General features: G+C 46.3%; 2 protein-coding genes across 12 annotated transcripts in view; one reads left to right on the top strand and one right to left on the bottom strand.

Moving 5' to 3' along the window:
- The window catches only part of KYAT3 (kynurenine aminotransferase 3), a 59298-nt gene extending 46799 nt beyond the window's left edge, over positions 1 to 12499 (bottom strand). For 2 of the 4 annotated variants that reach the window (XM_037906224.2, XM_037906227.2), the window contains exon 1: positions 12096 to 12499. The gene's annotated coding sequence lies outside the window, so the exon portion shown is untranslated. Of the gene's footprint in view, positions 1 to 10246; positions 11029 to 12095 lie in introns of all 4 variants that reach the window. The other 2 variants (XM_037906220.2, XM_037906223.2) reach the window with 2 other exon arrangements.
- Positions 12493 to 17224, top strand: part of LRRC8B (leucine rich repeat containing 8 VRAC subunit B) — a 44794-nt gene continuing 40062 nt past the window's right edge. For 3 of the 8 annotated variants that reach the window (XM_043521079.1, XM_043521074.1, XM_043521072.1), the window contains exon 1: positions 12588 to 12742. The gene's annotated coding sequence lies outside the window, so the exon portion shown is untranslated. Of the gene's footprint in view, positions 12743 to 13130; positions 13196 to 17224 lie in introns of those variants that run through there. The other 5 variants (XM_043521075.1, XM_043521077.1, XM_037906219.2 and 2 more) reach the window with 4 other exon arrangements.

Below are 17224 nucleotides of genomic sequence, written 5' to 3'. Positions count from 1 at the left end.
GAGTCACATTATTTGGAGGACAGTACACTTTAGGCAAGGGGTTGGCAACCTTTCAGAAGTGGTGTGCCGAGTCTTCATTTATTCACTCTAATTTAAGGTTTTGAGTGCCAGTAATAAATTTTAACATTTTTAGAAGGTCTCTTTCTAGAAGTCTATAATATATAACTAAACTATTGTTGTATGTAAAGTAAATAAGGTTTTTTAAATGTTTAAGAAGCTTCATTTAAAATTAAATTAAAATGCGGAGCCCCCCCGACTGGTGGCCAGGACCCGGGCAGTGTGAGTGCCACTGAAAATCAGCTCACGTTCCGCCTTTGGCACACGTGCCATAGGTTGCCTGACCCTGCTGTAGGCCCTAAGAAACGCTCCTGGTATCCTTTTACCAAGACAGCAAAGCAAAGGTAACAAAGGAACAATTAAGCCAAAATTAAAGTTACTTCCATGTTTTTGATAGAGCTGGCACTTTTTACTGTTGAACCAGAGTGAGACTAATGCTTACTGAAGTGTGTAAACATAGATGGTTTGAAACCCAGCCACAGCCTTGATTCAGCAAAGCACTTAAGCACATGCTTACATGTATCCTATTCAGCAAAGTGCTTAATTACGTGCTTAAGTCCCATTAACTTAAATGGGATTTAAGCATATACTTCACTGAAATGGGGCCCAAATCAGTATATTCCTCCACCTAAAGGGCAGTTTGAGTCATGGTACAATCCTTTTATCTACTCATCCTGTAGATTAACCCCCCGACACACACACACACACACACACACACACACATTCTCTCTCTCACTCTCTCTCTGTTATTAGTATGTAATTGCAACCTCTGACAAAGAGCTTTGATGGCCACAACACACTATTCTAACAAGAGTGTGATTTGAATACAGGAAGATGCAGCTGGATGTGACAGTTTCTGTCAAAACGTCATTTAAAATGACAGATACTCTGGTTATTACCAGCAGGCTGGAACAGATGGCCAGGCAGGAAATATAGGACCCAGTTATTGAATATACTGTACCATTGTTTTTGTCTACTTTATGAGTCACAACTGCATAAACAGTGCTTAATCTCTTTTAAGGGAATGTAACCTTTTGCCATGGTGCCCAATATATGCATCCTACAAAGGAAATCCAATGCTTATCAGGGTTGGATGCAATATAGCTGTAATCATAACGGTCCCGGGATATTAGAGAAACAGGATGGGTGAGGTAATATCTTTATTTGGACCAACTTCTGTTCATGAGCGAACCAAGCCTGGGACAAGCGTGAAGTTGGTCCATTAAAAGATATTATCTCACCCACCTTGCCAGGGTTGGAGGCAGTTTTAAATACTGACTTAACTTCATCTGTTATATGGTTCCACTTGTCACTAAAGAGGAATTAAAAATTGATACAGACTATATCTATAAAAAGCACCGTCAAACTACAGATGCATAGAGGTGTCCTTACCAAGTACCATATATGCTATAGAGTCATTTATATTTTTCAGGGCCTCTGCCCTTTAAAAGGGCAAAAAATGATGCTGTCTTGCTGCTATTGCTATCTTGTTTGCATTCACTTCGTCACAAACAGTCATCAAATATGGGAAACAACACAGAGTGAAAAAGGAAAAGGAAAATACACACCTCTCAAAAGCCCTGCATTATGCAGGATGTTCCAAATTTGGGCTGTCTTTCTGTTCATGCCTCACAGTTCACTTCCAAAGTGAATTAAGATAAACTGAATTAAGGCCACTTTAATTCTGAATAACAGTCCACACAGGGATTTCATGTGGTTTAATTAATCCACTTCAAATTCAGACCTTTAGGTCTTATCTATTCTTGAAATGCTACTGCAGCACAGCTCCACTCCTGCAGTTGCACTGCTGTAGTGCTTCAGTGTAGATACTACTAGTGCTGATGGGAGGGGTCTCCCTGTCAGTGTAGCTAATCCACCTCCCTGAGAGATGGTAACTAGGTTGACGAAAGAATTCTTCCATTGACGTAGGGGCATGTCTACACTACAAACTTAAGTTGACCTATGTTAGGTCGACTTACAAGCATCACAGTAATTGTGGTGCTCGTCCTCACCAGGAGTGCTTCACCCAACTTAAGAGGCTCTCAGCTTCACACGCGGCTCCCCACTGGGAGCTGGCTCCCCACACACACACACACACCCGCAATATCCCGTTCCCCTGGGCTCTCAGCTCCCCGCCAGAGCCATGAAATTGACAAGAATGACAGCCAATGGCTGATGTAAATAACTTGCAGTGTCTATACAGACACTGCATCGCCCTAAATACACCGACATAAGCCCTACGCCTCTCGTGGAGGTGGAGTTATTATGTTGGTGTTGTACGGCACTTACATCGTCAGGAGCAAGGCTGTAGTGTATACACTGACATAATTAGGTCGACGTAAGCTGCCTTACGTCAATCTAACTCTGTAGTGTAGACCAAGCCTAGTACTGTATACACTGCGGGGGGTTAGGGCAGCTTAACTGCGCCAATCAGGGGGGTGGATTTTTCACACCCCTGAGCTACGTAGTTAGGGTGGCTTAACTTTTACTGTAAACCAGGCCTTAGTTCAAATTAATTTTCTTGGATATCCTTCTGTAGACAAGCCTTACATTTCTCATTGCATTGCAACGAACAAAGCAGCAGCTGATCATCCTGGCCCCATGTGCCCAATATTGGCTGCTTCCATATTACCAGGGCTGCTCTGGTCTCTTCTTTTCCACGTGACTGGAATTAAGGCACAGGATTAATATGACTTGGCTTTGGAGTCTCAGAATTTCAAACTGTGAAAGTTAGCCAATTCAAAGGTGAGAATCTGGACTATTTGATTTTAGTCTGTAATATCCAAGGCTCTGGGATTGTCATCATGCAAGCAGAGACTACATTGATCTTCCCAACAAACGGATGCTGGATAAAACTTTTCTGCTTGCCACAATCTTTAGATGAACTAATTAAGAATCCTTATACAAGCTTGATGCTGTTCTAAAAGCTATTCGCAGAATTTCTTGTTTGCGTATATAGTGCCACAAGAGTTTGGCAGGTCCATCCACATGTGGATTCAGTTGTAAGCTGCTATATATCCAACAGAGGTCAGTGTTGCTCTAAAATATCCTTTCAAGATAGGTTTAAATCAGAATCTATGTAATATGCAATTTCAGGAATTACAAAAGGAGACACAGAAACTTTAGTAAGTGCAAGAAGCAATTGAATAGTATCAGACTTCCTGAATATACCAACTGGGAAAGCCCAAAGGATTGTAATTAAAGTATTTGTGAACCTATAGTGTTGAGGTGCCACATTTCAAGATGCTTCAGATCAGAGCCAGTGGCCCTAGTAGAAACATCAATGGTATTTTATAGATTACAGTTGTCAGAAGGGCTCCATGGGCCTCTCAGGATGATCAGATGATTTTATATTGCTTCAGCCAGACCATGCAGCTGTTGTCTTCTGTGTCAGAAAATGGGATGGGGAGAAGCAGAAACCAGGCCAGAAAAAACATGGCTACCAATAGCTTTGTCAGAGATGCATGTGGTGATCATCAGAAGAAGTTATCTAGCAGGCAAATTCTTCATTCAAGAGGATTGGCTCAGGGCTTGTCTATGGTGTGGGGGGGTGCACATAAGGTAATACACAGTATGCAAGCCACACCAATAGCATGCAAATGAAACACCTGTTCCATCTTTTAATTTGCATCCTGTATACACACAGTGGTGGCTTTACTGCCTGCCAAGCACGTGACGTTGTCAGACAGTATCTCAGCCTGCATCCTAGGATTTATTTTTTTTCCCTGTGAATTGTAGGATGCAAAGCAGAAGCCAGGCGGGTTCAAAAAATTTTTAAAAATCCCACTTTCTTTGCCCACGCTTTCTTTCTGGGTGGGCTAGCGCCCTTTTTTGAATTGCTGTTGTTGGCCATCATGGACCCAACAGTGCTCCACGCCACTATGCTGGCAACTGCTAATAGGCAAAGGCCACTTGGGCTGTATTTCAGCACTCAAACTTTCAGCTTTGGTCTTCACCCATTGCACCACTCAGCAGATGATATATCAACAAGCTCCTCCAGCATCAGGAGTATTAAATCAACATATTGTGTTTTGCACCATATTTGTCAGTACAGGAAAAAGCCTTGATGATGGGTGGGAGGCTGAGGTGCAGAGACTTGCTCAGTGGTTTGAGCAGCCAGCAAGGCAATCCGTAGAAAATAGAAACAGATGGGTCAATGTTTTCAGGGATGCCTATTTTTCTTATTTTGTCACAGGCAAGTATATGCTTTGCCTCTGCTTATTCTTGTTCACGGGTCTTCTGGGGTTGAGTGGTATGGCTTGAAGTTAGCAGGAATGTTGGAAGGCTCAAAACAACTGGGCTCCCAGCTGCCACTGTTCTCTATGCCCAGAGGTTGGCTCTGTGAAGAGAATGGCCTCTGAGAGTATTGGGGGCGGGGGGGAAGAGTGTACAGCAGGAGTATTAGCCAGGAGTTAAAGAACATGTTTGGTTCCCAGTTTACAGGACTGAAGTGCCTGCCCCCCTAATAGCAACATGCATTGAAACAGCATCTTGGCTTAGTATTGCATCCATGAGTTGCCTTTGCACCTCCCTGCCTTTTTTCATACTTTATTTGGCCATTGTGATGCTTTCTCTGGCATCTGCAACTATGTCCTTGGCCACTGCCACAGTCTCTGGGGAGATCTCCCTATCTTATTCCTTCTTTGTCCTCAAATACTGCCTCCCTCTCTCCACTATTTTAGTTTTTCTTTGGGACTCTGCAGTGAGATCTGAAAACATTTAATCCTGAGTTTTCCATTTTCATCCCCTGAGATTGGCCAGCCACTTAGTTGTTGATAGAAGCATTGTCTTTGAGGTGTAGCCATTGCAGGTGCCGTGGCTGTGGGAATATGAAAAAAACACATTTGCTTATTTTGCACATATATACACACATCTGTGAGATTCTTCCCAGTCTTGGTGGAACCTCAAAGGTGGTAAGTGGTCTGTGTTTCAGGAGGTACTGGGTGCACTGTGATTTTTGTCTGGCCTTACTGTTGTGCTTTGGAGACTGGGGTGATAGTGGTGGGAATTATGTTCCTGGTCTGGCTCTGCAGTTTTGTTGTGCCTTGGTAGTGCTTATACGGTGTCAGAAGAGTTAATAAGGGGCATCTGGGGGTGAGCTGGATAGTAATCCATTCTACATCCCCTTTTAGATTGTCCTGACTTTCAGTGACATTATACTGAGGTGGGAGACAAGGAGGCAGAGAATGGCCTTATTCAAAAAGGTGAAGGGCAGACCAGCGAGATACACTGTGAGGTAATTCACAAAGATGTTGCCCCCCAGAAGCGCTGCAGGAGTGGACAGGAGTTGCAAGCTATACTGGAAGAAATGACCAAACTGCTATCCCCCATCATGTCCAGACAAAAATTAGCAATTTCTTAGTCTAAAGTAAATCCATGTATTCATGTCTGAATATCGGTAAAATCATAACAGAATTTCAGAAGCCTTCACAATCCATCACTAACGTTGAGCACTCAGAAGCTGACTTTTCTCAAGGTTATTGTTATCTCTACAGCTAATGTGACCAGTGTACATAAGTTTGCATCTGTTGATTCTGACATAGGAGTCTGCTTCTCTCCAATACTATTTCTAAAATAGGCATTTGTCTTTTTTATTCATCAGGAGGTATGCAAGAGTCTTTACCAGCACCACATCTCAAAAGCTTCAATTTTCTTCTTTTCAGCAGCATTAACTTCCCAGGATTCATACCCAGAAATCACTACGGAAAAATTAGGCTGTTCACCAATCACACCTTCACACATTTCAAGATGCCATAGTTTTCCCACACTTTCTTAAGAGAGGCCACAGCTGAACATGCCATCCCTCGTCATCTTCTGATTTCTTTGGAATAACCTTCTTGGTTGGATACACTGTATATGAGCCCAGATAATTAAATTATTTTCTGCCTCTGTATCTTGTCCATTGATCGTAATGTCCACTTGCATCCTGTTTTTGTTTTGCATCAATGTACATGCATTTTGTTTTCACTGCATTCAGTAATAGTCCATTGTAGGAGATTGGGGTCGTCCCTCCCTGACCATCTGGGAGGGAGGCCCCATCCCCTCGCTATGGTGCCTCTGTAGTGGTCAAATTCAGGGGGAATTAGCTCTGGCAGCTCAAGCCCTCCAGCAGGGTAGAGAACGAAACAGGTAGGTAGACCTAGCCCACAGTTGGGGCAGAGCAGCAAAAGAGTCTCAGAGCCCCAGGCCCTCAGGCAGGGCGGGGCCCCAACTGGTTAGGAAGCTCTGGCCTGCAGTCAGGGCAGAGCAGCAAAAAGAGTTTAGGGGCCCTGGCCCTCAGGCAGGACAGGGCACCAAACAGTTAGGGCTTCAGTGCTGTAATGGCTCAAGGTCCAGCAGGTGGGAGATGTTCTTCTCCTCTGGCAGCTCTGGCCCAACTGAGCTCAAGAGCCTGCCCTTTATAATTCCAGTTCCTGTCCCACCCTTCTGTTTCCACCCATCAGGGGGTGGGTGAGGGAGGCCACGCCCCCTCGCTACATCCATATTCCTCACTAACTGTTTTAGAGCCTCCCACATTCATTGCATTGCAATAGTGGTTGTAAAAAAGAGCATCATGTCATCAGACTTAGATTTTCCTTTTTCTCCCCTGCAGACATGGAGAAAGGGTAGAGAAAAATAGATAGGTTCTGCAATAATTGTCAGTTCTTTTCCTGTAATAATGCATGTTATAGGCATTTATACCTGAGCAGGGAGCAATAGTTTTTGTATCTTTATGATCATACAATGTCCATATGTGTATGTGACGGGGCGAGTTAGTCTGCTGCAGGGCTTCCCAGAGGGCTACAGAGAGATCATCACCTGGGGAAGGGCAGGTGCTTGCTCCGGGGAAGTAGGGAGAGCTCCTGATGGGCTGCCAGGATTTACAGGCTTGAGGCCCTGGGAAGAGGCAAAGGAGCTGAAGCCAGAGGCAGGAGCAGAAGGAACTGAGGCTGTGGGGAAGTGGTCGAGGGAATAGAGACAGTGAGCTGGAAGGAAGAGGCAGCAGGATGCTGCTGTTTACAGCGTTCCTGGGCCAGGGCTCAAAGTAGTTGGTGGGCCTGGGCGGGCCCCTCCTTCCCCACTAGCTGCTGAAAGAGCGACCCGGCTGTGCACTGCCAAGCTGCTGCGAGGAGTATCTGGACTCTTGTTGGAGCAGTCCCGGAAGTGGGGAAAACTGGATGGTGACACAGCCAGAGGCCTGTGCCACAAAGCAGATGCCGAGGGACAGGATAGGGGCTGCAGCTGCACCATGTACCGGCTGCCATTTAGAGATGCTGAAAGGCGGTTGAGAAGGGGTTTCACTGGGCAGGAGAGATGAGGAGAGGGGAAAGGAAAATAGGTAGATGGGCATGTGTCCTTTGTTGTGTGGGCCTGAAAATGGTTGATGGTCAGGTTTTTAGCATGTGACAGAGACCAGCTGCCTGGGCAGGGGAGCTGCCGCCTTGGAAATGCGTATTGGGGACAGAACAGACAGTGTGGGCCGTAGGAGGGAGGGAGGTGGGGGCTGGAGACTCAGGATCTTATGTCTAAAATGGCTGCATCATCTGGTACAGAAGCTAGCATGGCAGGTATCGCGTTGTCTTTCAACCTGGCTGGCATCCGGGTCCTGAGTCCCAAAGAGAACCCAGTTCTCATGGGACAGCTCCTTATTGGCCTTTTCATCATCCAGTCATTCTTGCTGGTTGTCCTTGGGGCAGGGGGGAAGAGTGAACAGCAGCAACCACAACCTTTCTGGGTTGGATGGTGTGTAGTTGTGCAAAATCCTGTCCAGTTCCTCACAAAATGAACAGGTCACATGTCTACTGCTGGATTTTTTTTTCCTTTCATCCCCAGTTTAAATGTAGGTCCTCCTGATTTCTTGCTCTTTAACCAGTACTAGTCGGCATCCCAAACATGGACCTCTGCTTTGCAATGTCTACAAACAGATCTTTATTCCTGTGGCTTCCACGTGAACTTTCTACACTGATACTTCACTCCAGATGGTGATGAGATCCAAGGTCTCAACACAGGTCTAAATGGTGAAACACGTTGTGAGCCTTCTGGACTAGTATTTCCTCAAAAACACTCCAATCCAGGAGGAAATGGGTAAAATCTGGCCCTGCACCAGCTTTTAAACAGGGAAGGGGACATTGTGGTAGGGGAGGGCACAAAGGTAAACAGATAGGTCAGTAATCCAGTTTAAACTCACCACATAGGCTAGCCCTCAAATTGCAGATAGTTGCTGCCAAAGGAATGGTCAGCCAAGATATTATTGTTCCTGCAACTCTGCACAGTTAATAAGGGAATGGGGAGCCACATATTGATCTCTCTGGCACTGTGGAGAAAGCTCAGTTAGCAACAGTTTGCAATAGATTCAGAGAACCAGCAACCTGAGCAGTGGATGGCTTTTCTCTAAAACAGAGGTTCTCAAACTGTGGTCTGCGAGCTCCATTCAGGGCAGTCCGCGGATAGTTCCCTCTAAGATGCACGCCTGGGCAGCTGCACACAAGAGAATGAAGGGCCACCCACCTAATTAGTGAAGCCACACAGGCATGGCTCCACTAATTAGGTACCTGGACTCTGGAGAAGACACACATGTAAGGTGAGGTGGTGGCCCTGGGGGGAAGAGGGAGTAGGTGGGAGTGGGCAATGGGGTGAGAAGAGGGGGTGGGGGGGAATTTGGGACATGCAGGACTGCGGCGGCCAGAGAAAGAGGCGACTTTCCCCAGCTCCAGGGCTGTGGCTGCCAGGAAGAGACAGCCCTCCTTACCAGCCTCAGTTCTGTGGCTGCTGTGGTGGGGCAGATATCCCCCTCCTTCCCAGCCCCAGCTCGGGGGCTGCTGCAGCAGGGGAGAGAGGGAGAGACCCCTGCTCCTTCCCCACCGCAGCGGGGGAGAGAGGGCACATCCATCGCATTAGAAAGGTAAGACTACTGATATTAAAATATGAGTTGTGTGCTTTTATTTGTAGAACAAAAACAGTTTACTATTATTAAAAAAAAATTATATAGCACTTTTATCCAAAGTGCTTTACAATAGTTAGCTAATGGTACAAACTACATTTGGAAAGATCGTTAAGTGGTCCGCCAAGACCCTCAGCAATTTTCAAGTGGTCAACGAAAAAAAAAGTGTGAGAACCACTGCTCTAACGCATATTGGGACACTTATGTATGTCATAGCTCCTGTCTTTTTTTATGTCCCCAGTGTTCTCAGAAATGTGAAACTGAAGGGATCAGGGTAGATGTTTGTCTCACATTGGTCACACAGAGTATAGTATTTGAAATTCATGTTGCTTACCAGAATTCAGGCAAATTTGTAACTACTTTCATAGTGTCCAAACACCAATCTAGAAAAGCTTTGCCTGATGGCATGGCTTATGAGAAAGTGAACTCTGAAACACTTTGGATTGTCATATGGTAGCCAGCTATCTCCAACGCATAGTATGTAGTGTGGAGAACTTTTATCGAGGCAGTGCTGCACTAGGAAGGTTGGGAGAAATTCATTTCTCGTATAACACCATTGCAACATGAAGTTATATGAACACAATGAATATGGCCTGTTAAATATAAAACTGTAAGTGCACAAATGAAGACATGTTGATTCTTTCAGTGGGTGGCTAACAAATTATTCCCTCTGGACACCTTTAATCTTCATCCGTTTGACTTTTCCAGGGTGTAATTGATGCGTTGAGTGGTCCCCCTATGCTATTCCTTCTGTTAAGTCAGTAACAGAACAGATAACTGCTAAACCTAGCAGGTTGACCCCATCAGTTGTTAATGTGGTTGTTATGCAACTTCTGTGGTATCAGATTCAGTTTTACAACTTAATCTGATAAATTTCCTTTAATTTTTAGCACAACAGAATGTTTGTCAGAACTATTTCTAGTTTTGTAATTTAACAGGATATTAACTCATCTTCTTTTGGCTCTAATCCTGTTGCTGCCAATGAGACAATGTGGCAGATCCTGGATATAGTTCAAGCTTTAAAATTTAGCAGAATTAAAAAAATTATAGGATAAGAAGATATTTTATTTATTTTGTTTACAGCAGGGAAAATAGTTCTATTTCAGCTGAATGGATTAAATCATATATCAGGAAAGTACAGACATAGCAGAGGATTTATCTTTCTGATGGAAAGCAAGGTGCAATCAGCAAAGGAGATAGCAATGTCATGAGCCAAAAGGCAATTGCTTTTTAAAGGAGAAATTTGCCAGCCTGCTATCTAGTGCTTACCAGGCATTAAGAGGAGTTCTGAGTTCAGTAACTGGAGACAATTCCATTCAGTCTTCTTTGTTGACCTGGCAGTAATCACTTAAATGAGTTCAGAGTAATGCTAATCAAAGTCCATCCCCTGCAGGTTAAAGGGATACTATGGATTTAAAACAACAGTAACTTTCTAAACATTTTCTTCCCTAAGTTACTAATAACATTTTAGATTATTAAAAATAATAATTTTTTTAAAATTTACATTTCATTGCTTATGTTTGTTTACATTTTGTATTTCTCTCAGCTTGGACAATGAAATCAGTTTCACTTTTGTTTTGAGTCTGTTTTATTTTCAGGCTCTCAGTGCTGTGATGTTTGGGTTGCAAGGGAGAGTGTATTTTTATAAATAACTCTTTTAGTTGGAACTAAAAACAAAATTCTCTTTTTAGGATTTGCATGTGCTCATTTTCACAAAATCTAGAGTTTGTGCCATTTGATTTATGCCATTCTCTCGAGCTCTGAACAGAAAAGGAAAGTTTGGTGCCTTTCTGGAAAAAAAGTATTTCTGAAAGTAGATCCACTTTCCTGGAAGCCAACCTGATCGTTGGATAAACGGCTTTTTATAATGAAATGGGTATAAAGAGTAATTCTGTATTGTAAATTGGGTTTCAAATGAATCTCTGTTAGAAAGCTGCTAAGAATGAGAGCTGGGCATAAAAATTCTGCCAATAGATTGAGCTGTCTGTCTGAGTCACTAGAAGCGGGCCGGATCATTCTTGTCCCAGATTATAAGAGCCAGATGCAGAAATCTAAGTAGGAATGAAAAAAATAATTTCAGTCTTTAATGGACAGAGGCAGAAGGGAGGTTGCTCTTTGCAATCATGTTTGAAAGGAAAGTTTATACTGCCAGTTATAGAAAGAGGAAGTGAAGAGGGAAATTCAAATAAATGTGTATATATAAAGAACTGTTCATATTAGTGAACCTTTTAATTTTATTCTAGGGTTCCCATTGGAATTTGAATTGGCATGGAAGAGCTATCCACACAGACAGAAAGATCATATTACTGTGACTCAGAAAGCATTTGTTTCTGCATGGACACAAAGGAAAATCCTTGCTGCAGTAGCCCATAGGATTGCTACCACCAGCTTTGATTTTGATGGGTCACTTATGCTTGCAGGAAATGTAAAGATGCCAAATGTACTTTGAGTACAACTCCATTGTAACTCTCCAGAATGGCAATATTGTTATTATTTCTAATGCACAAATGTGCCAGGTGCTTCATAAGAAATACATATGAATAAATCAATGCATCATACTACATCATCACATCTTTGTGATGCAAAGATATTTTGCCCACAGAACACAGCAAGAAAGATAGCAATCCTAAGCATTAGAAAAGTTACCCATGGCAAATTATTTTGTCATCTGCAAGGAATATATTATAGGAGATAATCCTACACTAGCCCCTGCAGAGGGGAGTTGGACTGGATCAGGAGTTGTCTTGGTATGGACCACATTTAATAGCAATATTATCTTTTGGACCACCTTCCCTCCCATTAATAAACACACAATATTCCTGTGGCAACATTTCTTTACCTGGAATAGGAATACTGGGTAAAACATGTATTTTTCACTTCTTTAATGCAGTTTAGCAGCTGGAAATGAAAAGCCAGCTGTCTACGGACTATCAGCAAGTGCTCTGCGGAACACCAGCAAATCTAAAATCACCATTTGGGAACCTCTAGACTAGATGACCTAATGGGTCCCGTCCGCCTGTAACTTCTCCGACTATATGAGAGTCCAAAGGCCACGGCCTCCAGTTCAGCCAGGCACGGGTGAAGGCAGTGGTGTTTCACCGCCGTGGCAAGCACATACCTGGACTCTGTGACCACATGCGAACTTACAGCTGTTTCTCACATCGCCCGTCGTCTCCCCCGGCGCTGGAGCTCCTGCGAGCAGTCGCTGTCTCTGGTGCTAGGTGTTTGTAGGGTGCCCAGCCAGCACCCTGGGGCCCTTACCCTGACTGGGGCTTTGGGTGCTATCCTAATAGCGATCCCCACTGCGGATGCACGGGGGGCAGAGGCGCGGGCAGGGACGGGGTGATGAGCCCAGCCCGGCTGCGGCAGAGGAGTCCAAGGGAGGGTTTGCTCCGCCGGGCACTCGGGCGCCCACCCTGACAGGGACCCCAGGCGAGGACAGCCGCCTCCCTCCCAGGCTGGGCCGGGTCCCCGGGGAGGGGGGGCTTATCTCGCCGGCCAGGCCCGGGCGCCGCGGGAGGTCCCCGGCTCTCACAGGAGGCGGGGCGGGGCGTCGGGGCGGGCGAGGCTCTGCGCCTTTGTCTCCGGGCCCCCTCGGGCAGCGGTTCCGCCAGCCGGGCCCCCATTGGCGGAGGGGCGATAACGTGACCAGCGAGGCGGGCGGAGCCTGAGGTGCCGGTTGGAGCCGGTCCCTCGCGGGGCTAGCGTGCGGCAGGGAGGCTGAGCGCCCGGCGGGCTGGGCCCTGGGGGACGCGGAGCGGCCAGGTAAGCGCGGGGCGGCGGCCGCGGCAAACACCTGGCTGCCCCCGACGTGCGGCTGGGGCGGCGACCTGAGGCTGGGGGAGCCGAGCGGCACCGGGGCGGCTCGCCCGCCGGGAGCCCCGGGGTGAGCTGCCCGCCCGGTGCCGGAGGCTGGCTGGCTGGGGGGGGGAGCGGCCTGCCCCCGCCCGCTGCGTGTGGCGCTGGGTGCCCCCGGGCATCTCCCATGGGAGGTGGGCTCCCGGGATCAGCCTCCTGCGTGCGCGGGGCGGGGGCACGCGAGTTGCGGCCAGTGTCTCTGGCCGGCCCTGGGTACGTTGCTGTGCCCCGCGCTGGGGGCAGTGGGTCTGGCTACCTGCCGCTGTTGGCAGCCCCCCTCAAACGGGAGATCATCCTTCGGCGAGCAAAGAACCGTAGCGTGTGTGTGCAGCCTGTTCCGCCTGTGAACCTTGCCTGCAGGTGCGTGGGGTGGCTGGGGCCCAACCCAAAGCTTTAGTCTGCTTTACATAACTCAGCTTTCTTCGCCTGTCCTCTGGTGACCCAGTGGCCCACAGGTTACCTCAGGGCTTGGTTTCTGCTCTCCCCAAAATACCGATGAGCAAACCCCGGATCCAGATGTGAACTTAGGGTCTGATCCTCAAAAGAGAGGGGCCCAAAGTCCGGTTCTGAACATCCGATCAGTAGGAAATGATCAGATCTGAAATTAGCAGCTCAGGCTTGTATTTTGAATGAATACCTCTGGGCTTCCTCCCGAGAAACAGTTCAACATAAAACAAAGAAACTTGGCTTCTTGCGCTTGCTGCTTTCCTGTGTAAAATCAAACACAGCTTCTCTTTTTATATTCCGAGCCATGGTGTTGAAATATCGAAATGCAGTGGTGGAATGAAACTTGGTTAGGTGGTGCCGCTATCCTCTAGAGCAGGGGTGGCCAACCTGTGGCTCCAGAGCCACATGCGGCTCTTCAGAAGTTAATATGCGGCTTCTTGTATAGGCACCGACTCCGGGGCTGGAGCTACAGGCACCAACTTTCCAATGTCCCGGCGGTGCTTACTGCTCAACCCCTGGCTCTGCCACAGGCCCTGCCCCTACTCCACCCCCTCCTCTGAGCCTGCCATGCCCTCGCCACTCCCCCTCTCCCCCAGAGCCTCCTGCATGCCACAAAACAGCTGATCGGGAGGGAGGGGTAGGTGCTGATTGGCAGGGCTGCCAGTGGGAGGGAGCACTGGGGAGGGGGGTTGCTAACACATTACTGTGGCTCTTTGGCAATGTTCACTGGTAAATTCTGGCTCTGTCTCAGGCTGGCCACCCCTGCTCTAGAGCAAAGCTGATCAGTCTCCTGAACAGAAATGGGGAACTTGAGTTCTACAATAAAATTAAAAAGTCAATTACACTACAGTGATAAAACTGTCAAAATTGACTGCCCTATAGCTTAACCTACTTTTAAAACAGTGTCATTTAAACTATCCTGATTATGGAAACTGTTTCTGAAATGAGAGCAGAAATTTTAATTTCTAGATGACTCTGTAGCAGGGGTTCTCAAACTGGGGGTCGGAACCCCTCGTGGGGTCACGAACTGTCAGCCTCCACCCCAAACCCCACTTTTCCTCCAGCATTTATAATGGTCTTATATATATAAAAATGTGTTTTTTAATTTATAAGGCGGGGGGGGTCCCACTCAGAGGCTTGCTATGTGAAAGAGGTCACCAATACAAAAGTTTGAGAACCACCGCTCTATAGCAACAACTGAGGGCACTGAGTCCTTTACACTCTCGTGTGTGAGAGTACATATCCTGCTATGCCTCTGCTTTGCTTCTCTGTCCTTTCCAACTGAACTGGTAGGGTAAGGATCCTGCTTTCTGATGGCAGGATTCTTGCATATTTTAATATCCTGCCTGATGTGCACACCCTCAAAGCAAACACAGCTGGTATGTCTAATTTTAAGTATAATGGCCTTGTATGTTTATTTAAATCTTTCAGAAAAAGATAAAAGGGGGGGGGGGATAAAAGTAAAGTGCAAATTCACCATATCCTCCAGTATTTAAGTACAAGCCTCAGGATATAAGTTGAAAGATGATCATGATTATTATGTGCACTGAGTATGTGCGTTAGGAAGAAATGTTTATGCACCATATATAATCTTGCCCAGCTGGTTATATGAGTTATGGGTGGAGCTTTGTCCCCCTCTCCCCCTTTATTTAAAATGTTAGATACTAGTTTTAAATAGTGGTTCTTATATGTGATTTGTGGCAAATCCGAACTATTGATCATATGTACAGTATAGCTTGCAAAGCTATCCCACTGTACCTAGGTATTAAATTCTTGGTACAATCCATAATTTATGTTGGTATGTAGAATAACCTAATTTTACTGTATCTATTTTTGTTAATTTTGCCTGAAAAACAGTTTCAAAGATGCCTGTGACAACATGCTTTTTTGCTCGTCGGTACAAAAATGAAGTATACACTGACATCATTGAAGTCCTAGTTTGAACAGATTTATCCTAATGAAACAAGAACACACTGTAAAAACCAAATGGTTTTAATGGTTACTTTAACAGAATAGCTGCTATAATAATGTGTTAAAATCTATCACAAAACTGCATTCTGGCTTCTCTGATGCCATTTTAGTCTATATCCATGCACAACCTTATTTATTGTAATATCCTTTCTATTAAACCATTAGGGCATATCCCTTAGGCCCTGTTGAGATGTGAAAAGATTTTTTTGATTTTTTTTTTTTTTTTTTTTTTTTGTAACTATCTTCCAAATGTTAAACTGGAAGGCTGACATCTTTATCAGTTCTTCTCTCCCATCTTCTAACCCCGCCTATCTTATCCAACCTACAAACTCTTTTCTTCATTGGTAGAGAGGACTCAGTAACATTAGATAATGGAAGTAGTACCAACAGATCCTTCTCCCGCAAAGGCCAAGGGAAGAGGAGCTGATCTAAGTTTTTCTGTCACTTTCCCTTTCTTCCAGGAAGTCAAAATCCTCATGAGGAGGAAGACAATTGAATTTTTCCTGTTGCATTTCCTGCATAGTTGTACTCTGGTGTAGATGAAACATGCTGAGTAACTTCTGGGTAATTTTCAGCGACACTAAATAATCATCCCTCAGAACTGGGAATAGGATACTGCAAGATAGATTCTATAGAGTGAGCTGCTATAGTGGGAGCACAAAGTATAACATTTTTGGTGGGTTACTGGCACTTCTCCTGTTCCTCCAGTACATGACCAGGCCAGCCAAGTGTCACTCCTCTCAGTGATAGTGCTGGAGAGAGACCCTCCCCCCATAAAATACTTTATAATGCATGGAAAGGTCATGCATTGGGCTTGGAGTCAGGAGACCATGAATTCTAGGCTCTCCTCTTTCAAAGAGCACTGTTAATATTTCTGCAGTTCACAACCTTTATTATTGAGCGAGGCCTTATACCCTACTTAGGAACAGAACAAAGGTCTCTATTATGACAGACCCAGGTCTTATCCCCTTAGATCAGTGGTCTTTTACCTTTTTATACCCAAGATCACTTTTTTTTAATTTAAGGGCAGCCCAGGATCTACCCCACCCCTTCCCTGAGGTCCCGCCCCTTCCCCAAAGCCCTGACCTGCTCACTCCAACCCCCCATCTCTCCGTTGCTCACTCTCCCCCACCCTCACTCACTTTCAGGGGTGGACTAGGGGGTTGGGGTTCGGGAGGGTGTGCGGGCTCTGGGCTGGTGCCGAGGGGTTTGCAGTGTGGGAGCGGGCTCTGGGCTGAGCTTGGGGCAGGGGTGCAGGAGGGAGTGGGGAGTGCAAGCTCTGGGAGGGAGTTTGGGTATAGGAGAGGGCTCTGGGCTGGGGGTTGAGGTGCAAGAGGGTTGTGGGGTGTGGGCTCTGGGAGGAGGCTCAGGGCTGGGGGTTGGGGTGTGGCCTCCTGCTGGGCAGCACTTCCCTCCAGCGGCTACCAGTCTGTGGTGTAGTGTGGCTCCCGCTAAGGCAGGCTCCCTGCCTATCCCGGCCCGCCGCCACTTCTGGAAGTGAGTGTCATTGCAACATGGTGCATAGAGTCAGAGCAATGCTCATTCAGATTTGGCCCAGCTTCCCCGCTATCATGAGTGGTGCTATAACCTGAGTGGTGCAGCAGCCTCGTGTGCCAGGTTGCAATGCCCGGCACAGGAACCCAGCCCCATGGGACAGGAGCTGCTGCTTCAGGGTGAACTCGTTCTGTAGACCCCCTGGCCCGCCACGGGCCTCCTGTCCCCCAGGAGCAGGACCAGATACCCCCCCACACACACATGGATAAATTGAAATAACAATTCATAAAAAATTATACAAAAAAATCCCAGAGGCTGTACCCATAAGAGAGTCCCTGTTCTTCTGCACAAGCACCTTTCCCTGATCGAGGTTGAGGCCTGCTACCAGTGCAATGTGTGGGGATAGCTTGCCCTGCTGCTGCTCTGTAGAACAGAGGTCTTACGTGTCAAGCAGACAATTTACATCAGCATTAAATC

Source organism: Chelonia mydas, chromosome 8, assembly GCF_015237465.2.
Source record: "Chelonia mydas isolate rCheMyd1 chromosome 8, rCheMyd1.pri.v2, whole genome shotgun sequence".
Classification (NCBI taxonomy): Eukaryota; Metazoa; Chordata; order Testudines; family Cheloniidae; genus Chelonia; species Chelonia mydas.
The sequence above is the reverse complement of the archived record's forward strand: the minus strand, read 5'-3'. Positions and strand labels throughout refer to the sequence as shown.